General features: G+C 45.4%; 1 protein-coding gene and 1 non-coding gene across 2 annotated transcripts in view; one reads left to right on the forward strand and one right to left on the reverse strand.

The window, feature by feature from the left end:
• Positions 1 to 414: 414 nt before the first annotated feature.
• LOC132022904 (U6 spliceosomal RNA) lies at positions 415 to 518 on the reverse strand. The gene has a single exon (XR_009405792.1). It is a non-coding gene; the product is annotated as a U6 spliceosomal RNA (small nuclear RNA).
• Positions 519 to 2,431: 1,913 nt separating this feature from the next.
• PHF20 (PHD finger protein 20) overlaps positions 2,432 to 17,134 on the forward strand; it is a 147,862-nt gene continuing 133,159 nt past the window's right edge. Inside the window, exon 1 of the mRNA XM_059406916.1 lies at positions 2,432 to 2,557. The gene's annotated coding sequence lies outside the window, so the exon portion shown is untranslated. The remainder of the gene's footprint in view (positions 2,558 to 17,134) is intronic.

Below are 17,134 nucleotides of genomic sequence, written 5' to 3' on the forward strand. Positions count from 1 at the left end.
GCGGGGCTTGATCCCAGGACCCTGAGATCATGACCTGAGCTGAAGGTAGAGGCTTAACCCACTGAGCCACCTAGGTGCCCCAACATTTTTTTTTTTTTTTTTGAAGATTCCATTTATTTATTTGAGAGAGAGCATAGAGGGAGAATGAGAGGGAGAAACAGACTCCCCACTGAGCCGAGAGCCTGATGTGGGGATCCCAGGACCCTGAGATCATGACTTGAACCAAGGCAGATGTTTAACCAACTGAGTTGTCCAGGCACCCCAGCTACTAACACTTGAACAATTTCATGTTAAGAAACATAACCCAAGAGGATCCTGGGAAGGTCTTTCATTATTGCATTGGAGCACTTCGCTGAGTTTATGAAGGTGGTTCTGGTCCTCAAATTCCTAAAGGGTTTTTTTTTTTGTTTTGTTACACATATGGAATATTTCACTAATTTGCATGTTTTCCTCGGACAGGGGCCATGCTAATATCTGTATTGTTATAATTTCTGTATATGTGCTGCTGAAGTGAACACAGCTGAAGGCTTTGTTCCTAATTTCCCAGAACCTCTTCCTCTGCCCTGAGTTAATGGCCTCTTCAAGCCTCATTTGAAAAACATGTCTCCTATGGGTGTGGGACATAGAGAAGAATCTACTAGGGGTGCCTGGGTGGCTCAGTTGTTTAAACGTCTGCCTTCAGTTCAGACAATGATCCCAGGGTCCTGGGATTGAGTCCTGAGTTGGGCTCCCTAATCCTCCCTAATCATCAGGGAGCCTGCTTCTCACTCTCCCTCTCCCTCTGGCTTGTGCTCTCTCACTCTCTCTCAAATAAATAAATAACACCTAAAAAGAAAAAAAAAACAACTCCTAAAAAATAAAAAAAAAAGAATCTACTAATTTTTTTTCAATATCATTTTCTTTCCTTTCATTCCTTCGACAGATATACATTGAACATCTATTATTTGTCAGATTTGACAATTCAGTTGATAGAAGATAGTTCCTAACTCTAATTTAGGAAATAGACAAATACAATTAAGAGAATAAACAAATGAAATAATTAAAACTGTGTTAGTGCTTTGTTGAAAATGAACAGTAATTAGGTAGAGAGTAATTGTCATGGGGCAGGCATCTGATCCAGTGAAGGACTTTTAGATAATGTAGCTAAAGAGAGTCTCACTGAGGAGATGACAAACAGACCTGCATGATGAAGAGTCAGCTTTGGAAAAAGCAACGGCTTATTCAATGATCCAGCAGCTGGGAAGAATTTAGAAAGAACCATAGAAACTGACAGAAAGTCAGCATGGCCAGAGGATGAGCAACGCAGAAAGATGCAGGTGAATAGATTGGCTGTTTTAAGCAGGGCAGTGACATGATTGGATTTATATTTTAAGCAGTGCAATCTGGGGGCACCTGGGTGGCTCAGTGGGTTAAAGCCTCTGCCTTCGGCTCAGGTCCTGATCCCAGGGTCCTGGGATTGAGCACTGCATAGGGCTCTCTGCTCCGTGGGGGAGCCTGCTTCCTCCTCTCTCTCTCTCTCTCTCTCTGCCTGCCTCTGCCTACTTGTGATCTCTGTCTGTCAAATAAATAAATAAAATCTTAAAAAAAAAAACAACAAAAAAGAAGTGCAATCTGGCTGCTTTGTCATTTCAATGTAAATTAAAGTCTTTATGGCCCTCATAAATAACACACGTTCAGCCTTTCTCCTTGGGACTTCCCAAGTCCCATTGGGAAAACATTTCAAACCCTTTTGGTGTGGCTGCAACTCCCACCTTGGTCCCCAGAGGCAAAATAGAGCTCCTCTCCACACTTAGCAGTTGGCATCCTTTCCTAGGAGTTAATGAGGCAAAGTGGAGGAGGTATTAGTGCAAAGACCCCGAGGCGGCAAGGAACCTGGTTTGAGCACTTGAAAGAGTTCGAGAACGTGGGAAAGCAGGATATGTGAGAATGTGAGAAAATCAGGTTAGGTTCAGACTTTGAAGAGCCTGGTTGATAGGCTACAGTGGAGATGAAACTTTCAACCTGAAGAACAGTGGGCAATGGGTTTTGAGCAGGGTTTGGCTGTGCTTATACTTGAGTTTTGAAAAGGTTCCATTGTCGGTGTGTGAAGAATGGATCAGAAGGGGAAAAGGGTAACGGGATGGAGGGCATCACCATCATCTAAGAGAGAGTGGCCTAGACTGGAGTGTCGGCAGTGGGATGGAGAAAAGTGGGAGGCTTCGAGATGTACTTAGGAGTCAAAATTGGCAGGTGACGGTTAGTGCCCAGTCCCAGGCTTCGTGTTACCTCGGTGGTTCTGGGTGAGTGGGGACTTCGTGCTCTGGATCAGGGCGCCGGCCTGGTTCCCGCGCGTCAGGGCAGTGGGCGTGGCCCGCGGGAGCCGTCTCCACGGGGATCAGGCGGGGCGGGGCCGAGGGCGGGGCAGCCGGGGCGCTGCGTCACTCAGTGGTGGCGATGGTGCGTGTGTGTGGGGGGCGGGGGATACGCTGGGCGCGTCCCGCGGGTCACGTGGTGCGCAGCACGCAGAGTCCTTCTGTCGGTTGGTCCTGGAGCGGCGCAGCCGGAGCGGGGCTGTGAGGTGAGCTCGCGGCGAGGCGCGGCGAGGAGAAGCCGGCTGGCCGGAGCCGGGTTGGGCCTGGTCCGCGCCGTGCGCGCGCTGTGCTAGCGGGAGCGGTGACGGCCGCCACCGCTGCTCCGGTCTCCTGCCCGGCCTCGCTCCCCGCCCGGCCCCGCTCGCCCAGCCGGGAGGGAGGCCCGGGGACCGCTGCTGAGAGCGTGGCGGGCGTGCGAGCGGCGCCCAATCCTCAGGGCTGCCCGAGGGAATGACGGCGGCCGCGGCCAATCAGCGCCGCCCGAGGGGGTTGGGCCGCGGGGTGCGGGTTCGGGGCGCGGAGCGGGCCGTGTTGGGGGTGGGGGGTAAGCGCTAGGGCTAGAGGCTGAGCTGTGTTGGCCTCGGGAGCTCCACCACCAGCCGCTGCTGTTACCTTGTGCTTTGGGAACGCGTTTTCTTTTATTGACTCTTTTAGCCTATTCTGGGGAGCCCACCCCTTTCTCAAGCCCCTGACTATGGGAGTGTCCCTTTTCTCTCTATAGTTTAGAGAATGTGGTGCATCCCTTTCTTAAACTCCAGTCCTGGGGTTTTATCGTAATTTCCAAAGCCCCTCAAACTGAGGTTGTACCCCATTTCTCAGGCACCCCCCAAACTGGGAGGACACTCCCTTTACCTAGCCGCCAGTCTGAACACGCACTCCTTTCAAATTTTGGGGTTGGCCTCATTATTGACTCTCAAATCTGGGGTCCAGTAACCAAAGTTTTGTGGGTGCTTCTATACCCACAAATCCCAGAAGAATCCTATTCTCCAGGCCCTAGATCTTGCAACATGGTTTACAAAATTTCTTAAATTTATGGGCTATTTCGTTTCCCCAGCCCTTGAAATCTGGGGGTGTGCCTCATTTCCAGAGTCTACTGAAAATGCGGTCCAAATCCTGAAGTTTAAAGATAGATATTTGTGGTTGCACAAATAAAGGAATTCACTGCTTTTTTCAGTCACTGTATTCTTGGGGTTGCACCCATTTTCATGAGTTCCTCAAATTGAACTATTTTGTTTCCTGGGGAGACTCATTTTAATATCTGAGAGTGTATTTATTTCCTGTGTCTCCAAAATATACCAAATCCATGCCTTTGGGTGCAGCCACCTTCCTGATACTTCTTAAATCCGGAGGACACATTTTTTTCTAAGTCCTCTCCTCTCATTCTGAGGCCATGATCCTTGGTTCTTGAGCATGCCTCCTATCCTTTTTAGCTTTTCTATCCAAGATATTTTCATTCTGCAGTTTCCTTTCCTCTTTGGAACCCCATTTCCCTTTTAGGTGCTCTCCCTGCTAGGTCAGGGCACCCATTTCCTCTTCCTTCCTCTGGTGAATGCATATCTTTCTTCAGCACAGCACTTTCTCTGCTTCTGCGGCCTTTTTTCTGAGCACACTTCCTATAGTCACACCTCCTGAATTCCCCTCCCCCAAGGAAAAGATTCCCCCTCCAAAAGGGTTCCTCCTTGTTGTCTTTCTATGTCTACTTTATCTTTTATCTTTCTGCTTTCTACTAACAGAAACTGTTACATCTTAGTTTGCCCTATCCATTTTTAAAAAAAAAAGATTTATTTATTTATTTATTTGACAGAGATAAGTAGGCAGAGAGGGAGGCAGAGAGAGAGGGGGAAGCAGGCTCCCTGCTGAGCAGAGCGATGTGGGGCTCTATCCCAGGACCCTGGGATCATGACCTGAGCGGAAGGCAGAGGCTTTAACCCACTGAGCCACCCAGGCATCCCGCCCTATCCATTTTTCTGGTTTCTAACTCCCTTTGGACAGTGCTCTGCTTACTGGTGTCTGTAGAGATTTTTCCTTTTCTACTTATTCCTTGAGCTGGAGGTGGCCTCAAGTCCAGGACTGCCTGACTCTCTAGCACTGAATTTAAACTGGAAAGGAATCCCCTTGCATTTCTTTGGTTATTCACAGGGCTCTTAATCCTCCAGGTGGTTTGCTTCCTATAAGATTCTGATTAGATGTGTACTGTTTTCTCCTTTGCTTTCCCCCCCTATATTGGGAAAAAATTCTGAAGGAATTCTTCCAGTCTTGCTTCCAACTCATAAGCTTCCTCCCTACATTGGCTTTCTTCTTTCCTTTTATCAAGAAAAGAGGTCATTTGGAGGAATCTCTTTGTCACTCTTTTTGTTCTTGTCCCTGAGGTGCAGGTGGGGGATGGATACTTATCTCTCCCCATCATTTTCTCACATGCCTGCCAAGCCTTGCTCCCATTCCCCACCTGAAAGTCTCCAAATATCTGGGACTTCTTGTCTTTTAAAAGCCTCTCAGTAGGTTCTTTCTTTTGTATTTCTCTCTGCCTTTCCAGATCTTACTCAGGGCTTCTCTGCCTGAACCCCTAACCGGATTAATTTCTCCACAGCTGGAATCCCAAGTGCTTATGGGATAATGATACCTCTGACCTTTCTCCCTTTTGGGAAGTACTTGAGTGTGCAGCTGTATGAGGCCTCGGTGGGGGAGAGAGTTTGGGCCTGAGAAGCTACACTGGCAGGATGAGGCAGAAAAGTACTGCATTTTCAGGACTACATCCTTCTGCATCTCATTTGGAGGTTGGATGTTTGCCAAGCACCTGCTTCTTAGGGATGCTGGGGGGTTTAATGATACTCCCAGGAACCTGTAGGAATTAATGGGGCTTGTGGAGAAGTGCTCTGAACTCAGTGTTGGAAGTTGCATAAAATTAACCATTATTATATTTTCAGAACAACTAAGCTGTTTTATATTTTATGTGTTTCAAAGCCCTAGAGCTAAGGTGTGTTATTTCAGGAAGTGAAATGGATACCACATTTAGATCATGTAGTTGTTAGTAAATACCAAATTGATTAAAAAACGCTGGAGGTCTCTCTGATCAGTACCTAATAAAATATGATCTACAGAAACTGAGAAGGTACATCATCTCTTTATATGCCTGTTTGGTATTGCTACATACAGTGCACCCTTAAAGTATTCTCTGTTGGTGCTTCTCAAACTTGAATGTGCATATAAATTGCCTCTGGGGGGAGGGTCTTGCTAACATGCTAATTATGATCTAGTAGTTTTAGGGTGCGGCCTCAGTATCTGCATTTCTGATTCCCAGGTGATACCAATATTATTGAACTACACTTTGAATAACAAAATTCTGTACACAAAACCAAGGATATTTCTGTGGATATAGGAAGGTGATGGTTAGCCTTATGCTGAGGTATTATTTTCCACTTAATCTTTTTTTTTAATATATTTTATTTTAAAATTTTATTTGTTTATTTGACAGAGATCACAAGTAGGCAGAGAGGCAGGCAGAGAGAGAGGAAGGGAAGCGGGCTCCCCGCTGAGCAGAGAGCCCCATGTGGGGCTTGATCCCAGGACCCTGGGATCATGACCTGAGCTGAAGGCGGAGGCTTTAACCCACTGAGCCACCCAGGTGCCCACTAATCTCTCTCTCTCTCTTTTTTTTTTTTTTTTGGAGATTTTATTTGTTTCACAGAGAGAGAAGCAGGGAGAGTGGGGACACAAGCAGTGGGGGAGGGGAGAGAGAGAAGCAGGCCTCCTGCTGAGCAGGGAGCCTGATTTGGGGCTCGATCCCAGGACCTCAGGATCATGACCTGAGCCAAAGGCAAACGCCTAACAACTGAGCCACCCAGGCGCTCTTTCCACTTTCTCTTTATCCAGGCATGTCCCCTGAAGTTTGTACAAGGCCATGGTCCCTTTCTGAGGACTATTTGTTATACATAATTACAGTTAGTCTAGCATTTAGCTTTTTTTTTGTTTTTTTTTTTTTTAAGATTTTACTTATTTGACAGAGAGAGAGAACATAAGCAGGGGAAGAAGCAGAGGGAGAGGGAGAAGCAGGCCCAATGTGGGGCTCGAACCCAGATCCCTAGATCATGACCCGAGCTGAAGGCAGCGGCTTAACCAAATGAGCCACTCAGGAGCCCCTAGCATTTAGCTTTTATTATTTATTTATTTATTTTTAAGAAACTTTTATTTTATTTTTTTAAAGATTTTTATTTATTTGTATAACAGAGAGAGATCACAGGCAGGCAGAGAGGCAGGCAGAGAGAGAGAGGAAGGAAGCAGGCTCCCCACTGATCAGAGAGCCCAGTGTGGGGCTGGATCCCAGGACCTGAGATCATGACCTGAGCCAAAGGCAGAGGCTTTATTTAACCCACTGAGCCACCCAGGTGCCCTGGCATTTAGCTTTTATTTATTTATTTATTTTAAAAAAGATTTTATTTATTTATTTGACAGAGAAAGAGATCACAAGTAGGCAGAGAGGCAGGTGGGGCGGTGAGGTGGGGGAAGCAGGCTCCCCACTGAGCAGAGAACCCCATGTGGAGCTTGATCCCAGGACCCCGAGATCATGACCCGAGCCTAAGGCAGAGTCTTAACCCACTGAGCCACTCAGGTGCCCTGGCATTTAGCTTTTGAAACCATGGCTAAAATTTCTTTCCTTCTTTACTTTTTTTTAAAGAATTTGTTTATTTTTGAGATGATTTATTATATTTTGAGAGAGGGAGAAAGAGCACAAGTCGGGGGAACAGCAGAGGGAGAGGTAGAAGCCGACTTCCCGCTAAGCAGGGAGCCCAACACGGGTCTTGATCCCAGGACCCCGAGATCATGACCTGAGCCAAAGGCAGACTCTTAACTGACTGAGCCACCCACATGCCCTGAAAGGCTAAAATTTCTTCTTTCTTTCTTTTTTTTTTTTAAGATTTTATTTATTTATTTGACAGAGAAAGAGATCACAAGTAGGCAGAGAAGCAGGCAGAGAAAGAGGAGGAAGCAGGCTCCCTGCTGAGCAGAGAGCCCAATGCGGGCCTAGATCCCAGGACCCTGGGACCATGACCTAAGGTGAAGGCAGAGGCTTTAACCCACTGAGCCACCCAGGTGCCCATGGCTAAAATTTTTTTTTTTTTTTTTTAATTTCTTAAGGAGTTTGAATTTCTGTGTATTTTGTTAAATTCAAATGCTTAAATATTTTTTGCTTAATTTTGAACATAATTCTTATTTATACCCAACATGGGGCTCAAACTCAATGACCCCAGAATCAAGAGTCACGTGCTGTACTGACTGAGCCAGCCAGTTTTTGCAGTTGTGAACATAATTTTTTTTTTTAAAGATTTTATTTATTTATTTGACAGAGAGAGACACAGTGAGAGAGAGAATACAAGCAGGGGGAGTGGGAGGGGAGAAGCAGGCCTCCTGCTTCATGACCTGAGCCAAAGGCTTGATCCCAGGCCCCGGATCATGACCTGAGCCACCCAGGCACCCCATGGACACAATTTTTAGAACGATTTAATTAATTAATTTTTAAAGATTTTATTTATTTGAGAGAGAGAGAGAGAGAGCATGAGAGGTGAGAGGTCAGAGGGAGAAGCAGACTCCCTGCCAAGGAGGGAGGCTGATGTGGACTTGATTCCAGGATCGTGACCTGAGCAAAAGGCAGTTGCTTAACCAGCTGAGCCACCCAGGTGCCCCGATTTTATTTCTTTTTATGAGAGAGGGAGGGAGAGGCAGACACCCTGCTGAACAGGGATTCCCTATGCATGGGCTAAGTCCCAGGATCCTGTGATCATGACCTGAGCAGAAGGCAGATTCTTAACCCACTGAGCCACCCACGTGTCTCTGAACGTAATTCTTTTTTTTTTTTTTTTTTTAAAGATTTTATTTATTTATTTGACAGAGAGAGATCACAGTAGGAGAGAGGAAGGGAAGCAGGCCCCCTGCTGAGCAGAGAGCCCGATGTGGGACTCGATCCCAGGACCCTGAGATCATGACCTGAGCCGAAGGCAGCAGCTTAACCCACTGAGCCACCCAGGCGCCCTGAACGTAATTCTTTAAAAAAAAAAAACTTTTTAAAAGATTTTATTTTTACTTATTTGACAGATAGAGATCACAAGTAGGCAAAGAGGCAGGCAGAGAGAGAGGGGGAAACAGGCTCCCTGCTGAGCAGAGAGCCCGATGCAGGGCTCTGATCTCCCAGGGACCCTGAGATCATGACCGGAGCTGAAGGCAGAGGCTTAACCCACTCAACCACCCAGGCACCCCTCCGTGTAATTCTTGATATAGAGTCTTGTTCTTCTTTCTTTTTAATTAAAAAAAAATTTTTTAAAGATATTTTTTATTTATTTGCCAGTAAAATTTTTTTAAATTAAAAAATTTTTAAAGAATATTTACCTTTTTGAGAGGGAGAGAGAGTTTGTGCATGCACAAGAGCAGGGGGATAGAGAAGCAGACTCCCTGCTGAGCAGGGGACCCAACCAGGTTTGGATCCCAGGACGCTGGGATCATGACTTGAGCCAAAGGGAAGTGTTTCACTGACTGAGCCACTCAGGTGCGCCTCTTCTTCTTCTTCTTTTTTTTTTTTTTTAGATTTATTTACTTACTTCTGGGGGGATTTGGGAACGAGGGCACACGAGGTGGCGGGAAAGAAAGGGAGACAGACTTCTTGCTGAATGGGGAGTCAGATGTGAGGCTCCATCCCAGGGCCCCAACATCATGACCTCAGCCGAAATCCAGGGTTGGATGCTCAACCGACTGAGCCACTGAGTCTTCTAGTGAATACTGCAGGGCTGATACAGTAGTTAGCCATCATGTCTCTCTAGGTCCTCACTTGTCATCCTACCATGGGTAGGGAGTATGAGATACCCCAAGTTAGCAGGGTCATATGTGGTCATATGTGTTGGAATTTCTTTTTTTTTTTTTTTTTTTTTTTAAAGATTTTATTTATTTATTTGAAAGAGAGAGATCACAAGTAGGCATAGAGGCAGGCAAAGAGAGAGAGAGGAGGAAGCAGGCTCCCTGCTGAGCAGAGAGCCCGATGCGGGACTCGATCCCAGGACCCTGAGATCATGACCTGAGCCGAAGGCAGCGGCTTAACCCACTGAGCCACCCAGGTGCCCCTGTGTTGGAATTTCTAAAGAGTCCTTGGAAATGGGTCTGGGAAAGGCCGATGTCTGGACCTTGAATAGAAGCTGCAGAGCTTCACAGAGGCGAATGGTGGTGGGAAGATGGTATTTTTTTATGGCAGTCAGTCTCAGTGGATTTTTCCTCCCTAAATGTCTTAAGTCATCTGCACCTATTTCCCTGGCTGTCATCATTATGGCCTTTTTTCCAGCATGATCCTGTTCTGGGTCCAAATCAGGACAAACCTGAATGACTAGACTGTTTTGTGTCCCGTGCCTCCCCCCTCCCCCCTCATCCCTCACATGAATGTCAGATCCTCTTCAGTAACGGATTTGATCTGGATTTGGCCCTAGTCCCAGCTCTTCCACTCACTGTGAGACCTCAGGCAAGTCACTTAATGCTACTGGGCCCCATTTTCCCCAGTTGTAAAATGAGGTACTGATTATCTCCAAGGTCTACCCTGCTCTGAGTCTTTGTCAGTATCTTGCTCAGAAACCCAGTGTCTGTGGGAGCTTGTTGTTAGCAGATCTGATTTCCTTCACGTGCTCTGTTGGGCAGGCTGCCAATCATTCCCTTGTCCGAGTCACTCCTGTCACTGCCTCTTTTCTAGCTTAGGCAGGCAGCTTGTCCTCACACCCAGCTTCAGCATGCTTCTGCCTCCATGTCCTCTGCCAGTTTCATGCTTGATTTCATTCAAAATTGCCTCCACTTCTCACTGTTACTAAGTGTTCCTTCAGTGTTAGGTGCTTCCTGAATCACTAGGAGGGACTCTTGTAGTTTATATACAAGTATTTTGGTAAGTTCTCTCCTCTGATATTTATTTATTTATCCGGCAGAGAGACACATAGTAAGAGAGGGAACACAAGCAGGGGGAGTGGGAGAAGGAGAAGCAGGCTTCCTGCCGAGGAAGGAGCCCAGTACTGGGCTCTATCCTGGGACCCTGGGATCATAACCTGAGCTGAAGGCAGAGGCCTAATGACTGAGCCACCCAGGCACCCCTCTGATATATACTTAAAAAGTGTTTTCTCCTCCCCACCCCAGCTTGCTTGCTTGCTTCCTTACAGATTTTTATTTATGAGAGAGAGAAAGAACTCTAGAGAGAGCACAAGTAGGGGGAGGTGCAGAAGGAGAGGGAGAAGCAGGCTCTCTGCCTCTCATTACCCTACGATCATGACCTGAGCTAAAGGGAGACACTTAACTGACTGAGCCACCCAGGCACCTCCCATCCCAGCTTTCTTTTTGGCTTTGAATTAGCAGCGTGGGCAGAATGAAATTTAAAAGTGGAGCAGGTAGTTTGCTTTTGGCTGGAGTTTGGGGAAAGTGAGATGTAATGCTTTTAGTCCTCTTCCAAAGGTCTTCCATATCTGTGGGGGATCAGCCACTTGGTACTTCTCCCAGGATTTTAAAGGTGCTCAAACTCCCTATCTGAAATTTGAAAGTGTATCCTGAGTGCAAGCATTATTTAAAAATGACTTCCAAGTGCTTTTTTCCCTAACAATATGCTCATAAAGCTCCAGACGAGAAATTGCCAAGGACAGTGATAAGAAATCTAGATTTCAAATAACTTCATCAGTGAGTGAAACTGTTCTTTGAGAACACCTGATTATTCCTAAAGGCAGTTGCTGACACTGCTGGAAATCAAGGCTCAGGGTGGTATATAACTCTCTAACCTCCCTTCCTCACCCGTCTCTATAGGAGCTACTGGGGGAGGATTACATTTTTCATGATAAACATTCTTTAGGCCAAAATGTGTGCTTACTTAGAGCCTCCTAGGTTAGATTGTAAGCTCAGAGAAAGGCAGGATGTACCTATCTTATTCATCTCTCTTAGCAATTGCCCCTTATGGGTTGTTGACTGGCTAACCTTTACTTAGGGTAACCTATTGAACATTGAAACCCTGATTTGTAATGCTGGGACAACTTTGCTAGATCTTGGACTAGGTATCCAACTGTTCTTTGCTTTCTTTGACCAAATAATGGAAGTAATGAGCTTGCAGAAATCCCATAAAATTTTAGGAGCCTGGTGTGAGTCACCAAGCATAAGTAGGGCACTTTGTATGAAAGGGAGGTGTTGTCTGGATCCATTGACTTTGTTGAAGGAGGGAGAGAAGTGTGGGGAAGGATTTAAGATGGTTTGGGTGCTCCTGGCTGGTTCAGTCTGTAGAACATGTGACTCTTGATCTCAGGATTGTGAGTTCAATCCCTACATTGGGCGTAGAGTTTACGTTAAAAAAAAAAAAAAATGATGGTTTGATCTGATGAGAGCTTATCCCATGTCAGAAACATAATCTTAGGATTTTATTTTTTTAATTCTTTATTTTAATTTTTAAAAAAGATTGTATTTATTTGAGAGAGAGAGTGCATGTGCGCAAGTGGGGGGTTATAGGCAGAGGGAAAGGGAGAGGCAGACTCCCCACTGAGCAGGGAGCCCAACACGGGGCTCTATCGCAGGTCCACAGGATCATGATCTGAGTGGAAGGCAGACACTTAACCGACTGAGGCACCCAGGTACCCTATTTCTTAATCTTTATTATTTATTTATTTTTTTCTTTAAGATTTTATTTATTCATTTGACAGAGAGAGAGTAGAAGCAGGGGGAGCAGCAGGCAGAGGAGAGGAAGAAACAGGCTCCCCAGTGAACAAGGAGCCCAGTGTAAGGCTTGATCCCAGGACTCTGGGATCATGACTTGAGGTGAAGGCAGACTGTTAACCTACTGAGCCACCCAGGCACCCCATTTCTTAATCTTTAAAATGGGAGTCAGGAAACCTAATGTACAAGGTTATCAAAACTTGGTAAACTGTGAAGAGTTGAGTGTATATTACTGTTCTGTTTTATTCCTCACAGATTGTTTTAAAAATCCCTTCATGTTATTTGTTAGTTTGTATTTTATCTGTAACTATCAGTAGAGAAGGAAAAGACACTTTTTTTTTCATTTTTAGACAGAATTTAAATAGTAATCCCTTAATATCAGTGTGCAGATATCCCAAAGGCTTCATTTATTTATTTGTATTTCCAAAGGCCCTATTTTAATTTTTATTTTTTAAAAGATTTTTATTTATTTATTTGAGAGTGAGATAGTGAGAGATTGCGTGAGAGAGGAGAAGGTCAGAGGGAGAAGCAGACTCCCATGGAGCTGGGAGCCCGATACGGGACTTGATTCTTGGACTCCGGGTTCATGACCTGAGCCGGAAGGCAGTTGCTTAAACAACTCACTCAGGCACCCCAAAGGCCCTATTTTTAAAAGTAGTGTGAGTGTAGTGGGTCTCCGAGGAGGTTCTGCTTCCCAGATCCCAGCTCTTCCACCTAATCAGGTGACCATGGACAATTTAGTTGCTCTAAGCCTCCTTTCTCTCAGCAAAATGGGATAATACTGCCAACTCTGCCATGCTGGGAATATGGTATTTGTCAGGGATTTAGCCTGTGGTGAAGTAAATGTAAGCCATTTCCTGGTATTAATAATAAAGGCCAGGAATAAAAGTTAATATTTAAAGAATAAGGTAATGAATTAGTTAACTATTAAATATTTTATTTGTCTTTAAAACCCCATAAGCAGTGAAACCATTGTAATTCAGGTAAATGTCTTTGGAGGCCCGTGGAGTAATGACTCCATATTCAAATTGTTTTATTTTGTAAAACAATGATACCTCAAGTAAGGAGTCCTATAAGAACAGTTTAGGTATGTTTAAAAAGACTTCCTTGCGTGCCTGGGTGGATCAGTCCGTTAAGCATCATTCTTGGTGCAGGTCATGATCTCACGGGTTGTGAGATAGAGCCCTGAAGGAAGGGTGCCGGTCCTTTCTGGGGAGCCTGCCTGAGAGTCCTCTGCCTCTGTCCCTCCCCCTACTTGGGAGTGCCTGCATGTGGGCACTCTCTTCTCTCTCTCAAATACATAACTAAATCTTAAAAAAAAATGAAAGGCTCTCTCCTCTGAAAGGAAATCACACAAACCCACTCCACATCTACCAACATTTATAGACCGGAGCCTCCCCCTGACTGAAAAACGAATACAGCTTTTCTTAGGCCCCAGAAGCAAAATTGTGGTCTGTCTTCAGGTGCCTCATTCCCTGTGCCTTGCCTTCCTCCCATACCCCTGAGGAGTAATAAGGGTTCCTTCATTTACCCGTGGGTAGCACTTTCAAAGAGCCTCCACATGTTGTCCTCTTGAGTCTCTACTTCCTTCTAGGGGAGTGATACTTGTCTTTTTCCTTGTTTTTATTCTGCCAGTGAGGAGGTTGACATTTAAGAAGCACCTGACCACCACGTAAGGGCACACTGCTTGTTAAATGCTGGGGCTGCCTATGAGGGAGTTGAGGACTTACGATAGATCACTCAGAGACAGGCAGTTTCAGGATAGAGTGCTGAGTGCTGTGGCCTGGAGAACAGGCCAGACTGCCATGGGGGAATATTGTAGTGGGATGCTGGCCCAGCCAGCCCTTCAGGGAGGTAGACTGGGCAGAGAAAACAGCTTGTTCGAGCAAAGGTCTGGGAGGTTGGAACTGTAAAGAATCTGGCTGTGTGTGTGGCTGTAAGAGCAATAATACTCTGAGAGCCCAAGTAATTTCTCTCTTCACAATACCTGTATGAAGGTATGAAGTTGGTACTGGTACTATTCCTGTTTTACAGGTGAGGAGCCTGAGGCTCATGGAGAAAATGACTTGCACAAGGTTATCTAGAAAATACTGGAGCTGGAATTCAAACCCAGCCTGTCTCACTCCAGAGTTCTGGCCCCTAATGCTGTGTGTCACTGCCCCCTCTGCTAAGCTTTTCTACTCTCCTCGTAAGCACCCATCTTTAGAGATTTCTAGGTTGCTTTGGTCACAATGGCTAACTTCACTCAGCCTTAATGGTATACTGAATAGCTTGAACTTGTTCCATGGGGGAACTACTGAGCTGTGTTTTTTTTTAATTGAGACATAATTGACATATGACCTAAACTGATAGATTGATTTTATTTTATTTAAAGATTTTATTTATTTATTTGACAGAGAGCGAGCATAAGCAGGGGAAGCAGTAGGCAAAGGGAGAGGTTGAGAAGCAGAGCAGGAAGCTCTATGCGGGTCTCAATGTGGGGCTCCATCCCAGGACCTTACAATCATGACCTGAGCCAAGGCAGCCACTTAAAGACTGAGTCAGCCAGGAGCCCCCAGAAATTTATTTTAGAGTGGGGAGTCTACTTCTCCCTCTGCCTGGCCCTCCTCCTGCTTGTGTGCTCTCTTTTCTCTCTCTGATAAAATCTTAAAAAAACTAAAATGAGAATCATCATCATCATCACTACAGATGTATAAGGTAGACACTAAATGAGATGGTGCTTATATAAAGCATTTAGAATAGTATCTGTAGTAAAACAGGCAGTCAGAAGATGTGAGTTTATGAGACAGTATTGATTTGGATCTGGGAGGGTGTGGCTAGGGGGCTTTGAGCTCCACTGAAAGCTGTTGTAGTAATTGGATTGGATCCGATGGGGGCCTAAAGTGGGAGAAGGTGTTACAAAGTGGTGAGTATGAGGGGGAGGCAAAGGTGATATCCGTATTTCTAGCTTGGCACATTGGTCGGTCTTGGGCCTTAGACTCTGATGAGGAGAAAAGGAACTTGTGAGGGTCGGATGATTAGCTCAGTGAAGTTGAGTAAGGTGCCAAAGGTCATAAAACAAATACATTCTGGAGCCCAACCGGTACAATAGGCCTTTTCCACTGCTTCTGGGAAGAGCACCGATTTGACCAACTCATTCTCAGTAATTTGGAATAAGTAAACTCTATCTGTGTTTGCTCTCTGTCTGAATTTTAATTGTGGAAGGAAAAGCGTGGCTCTTGGGGAAAGCATTTCAAGTATCCATAAAGAGGGTAAGGGAATTTTTGGTCTATTTTTTTCTTTCCTTTCTCCTTTCCTTTTTTTCCTTTTTTTTAAGTTAAAGATATTTATTTATTTATTTATTTGGCAGAGAGAGAGAGACAGTGAGAGAGGGAACACAAGCAGGGTGAGAGGGAGAAGTGAGCTCCCAAGCAGGCTTTCTGCTGAGCAGGTAGCCCATTGTGGGGCTCTATCCCAGGATCCTGGGATCATGACCCAAGCCAAAGGCAGACTGAGCCACCCCAGTGCCCCACCTTTCTCCTTTCCTAATCTCACTCCCTCTCCTTTGCTTACTTCCTAACCCCTTCAAATAAAAGAGGTTAATTCAGCTCTCACAGGGTGACCTGCGAGGAGCCTGAGAAATGGAACTGGTCTTTGCATGAGATCCAGTCTTCCTTATGTGTCCTTGAGGAAACCAGGGTATTGGTGGAGAGGCCCTTGCTCCCACTTGAACCAATTTTTCATCTCCCTGGAACTAGAGACATGTTTCTTATGTTTTTTAGTATATTGATACTATCTGTTAATATTTCATGATAATATTGACTAGAATGTAGTCCTTTGTGTCTGATGTCCTTTCTGCTGCTACTACTACTGTTACACAACCATTTTATCTTCAGTACTGAATATTTGGTCTTTATTGTGCTGAGTATTGGGCATCTATTAGCTTACTTATTCCTCATAACAACCCCAGGAGGTAGGGGTTGATGGACAGAGAGAGGCTCAGTGATTTTTCTCATCTTAACTCTGCCAGACAATTAGTGGAGCCAGGATTGGTGAGAATCTGAGTCTAAAACCCGACTATGCTCCCATCCCTAAGCATTTCTGACCGTCCTCTAAGACAGAACTTTGGCAGAGAGTCCCCTTGGAAACTTCTTCCTGTGAGAGTAAGGTGTCACTGGACCTGCTGTTACTGTTTATGCTTTTATGGGACCACACTGTGGGTGGCAGGCAAGTCACTACCTCCTCTGCACCGGGCTGTGAGGGAGAGGGAACTTCATTCTCACCTGAGGCATCTTGCCTGACTTTGCCTTTGCCTAGAATTTTTCCCCTAGATCTTAACTTATATGGTTGTCTCCTGGTCATTTAGATCTCTGTCAGATCTCAGCTCAGGAGAGTCCTTTTGTAACAACCTTATCTAAAGTGGTCCTCCTAAGTCACTGGTTCACATTATTTTGTTGGGTTTTCCCTCAGGGTGCTTATCCTGCCAGAGCTTATCTTCTTTGTATTTTGTTTATTGCCTGCCTTCCTTGCTGGAGAACAGGGTTGTGGTAGTCCTGTCCTCTCAGTATCCCTCTCAGCACTCGGCATATCGCTTTCAAGAAATACTTTCTGAGGGACACCTGGGTGGGTAGGTGGGTTGGCTCAGGTTGTGATCTCAGGGTGATAGGATGGAGCCCTGTGTCCGGCTCTGCACTCAGCATGGAATCTGCTTTTCCCCTCTCCTTCTGTTTCTCTCCCCACCCCCAGCCCTGCTCAAATAAATGAAATCTTAAAAAAAAAAATTATCGAATGAAGGAGACATAAAGATCGAAGCTGGTGTTTTGCTTGAAGTGTCCCTCCATTGAAAAGCGGTTACATTAAGTTTCAGAGGCACTACCACCATTAAATGGAGGTTGAACGCAAGCCTGGTGGTAAGCACTGTTAGGTTGTCACAAAGCTTGTGCCATAGTTTCTGGTGATTGACATTCTTCGCTTGAGTGTCCCTGGGTTTATTTTCCCCTGATTCTGTCTCAGCTGACTCGTTAAAAGATCTTGTTCTATACCCATCTATCACTTTAATTGTTTATTACTTTGAGCCCTCAGTTCCTTCTCCTTGAACACAATGGGGT

The sequence above is a fragment of the Mustela nigripes genome, chromosome 7, assembly GCF_022355385.1.
Source record: "Mustela nigripes isolate SB6536 chromosome 7, MUSNIG.SB6536, whole genome shotgun sequence".
NCBI lineage: Eukaryota > Metazoa > Chordata > Mammalia > Carnivora > Mustelidae > Mustela > Mustela nigripes.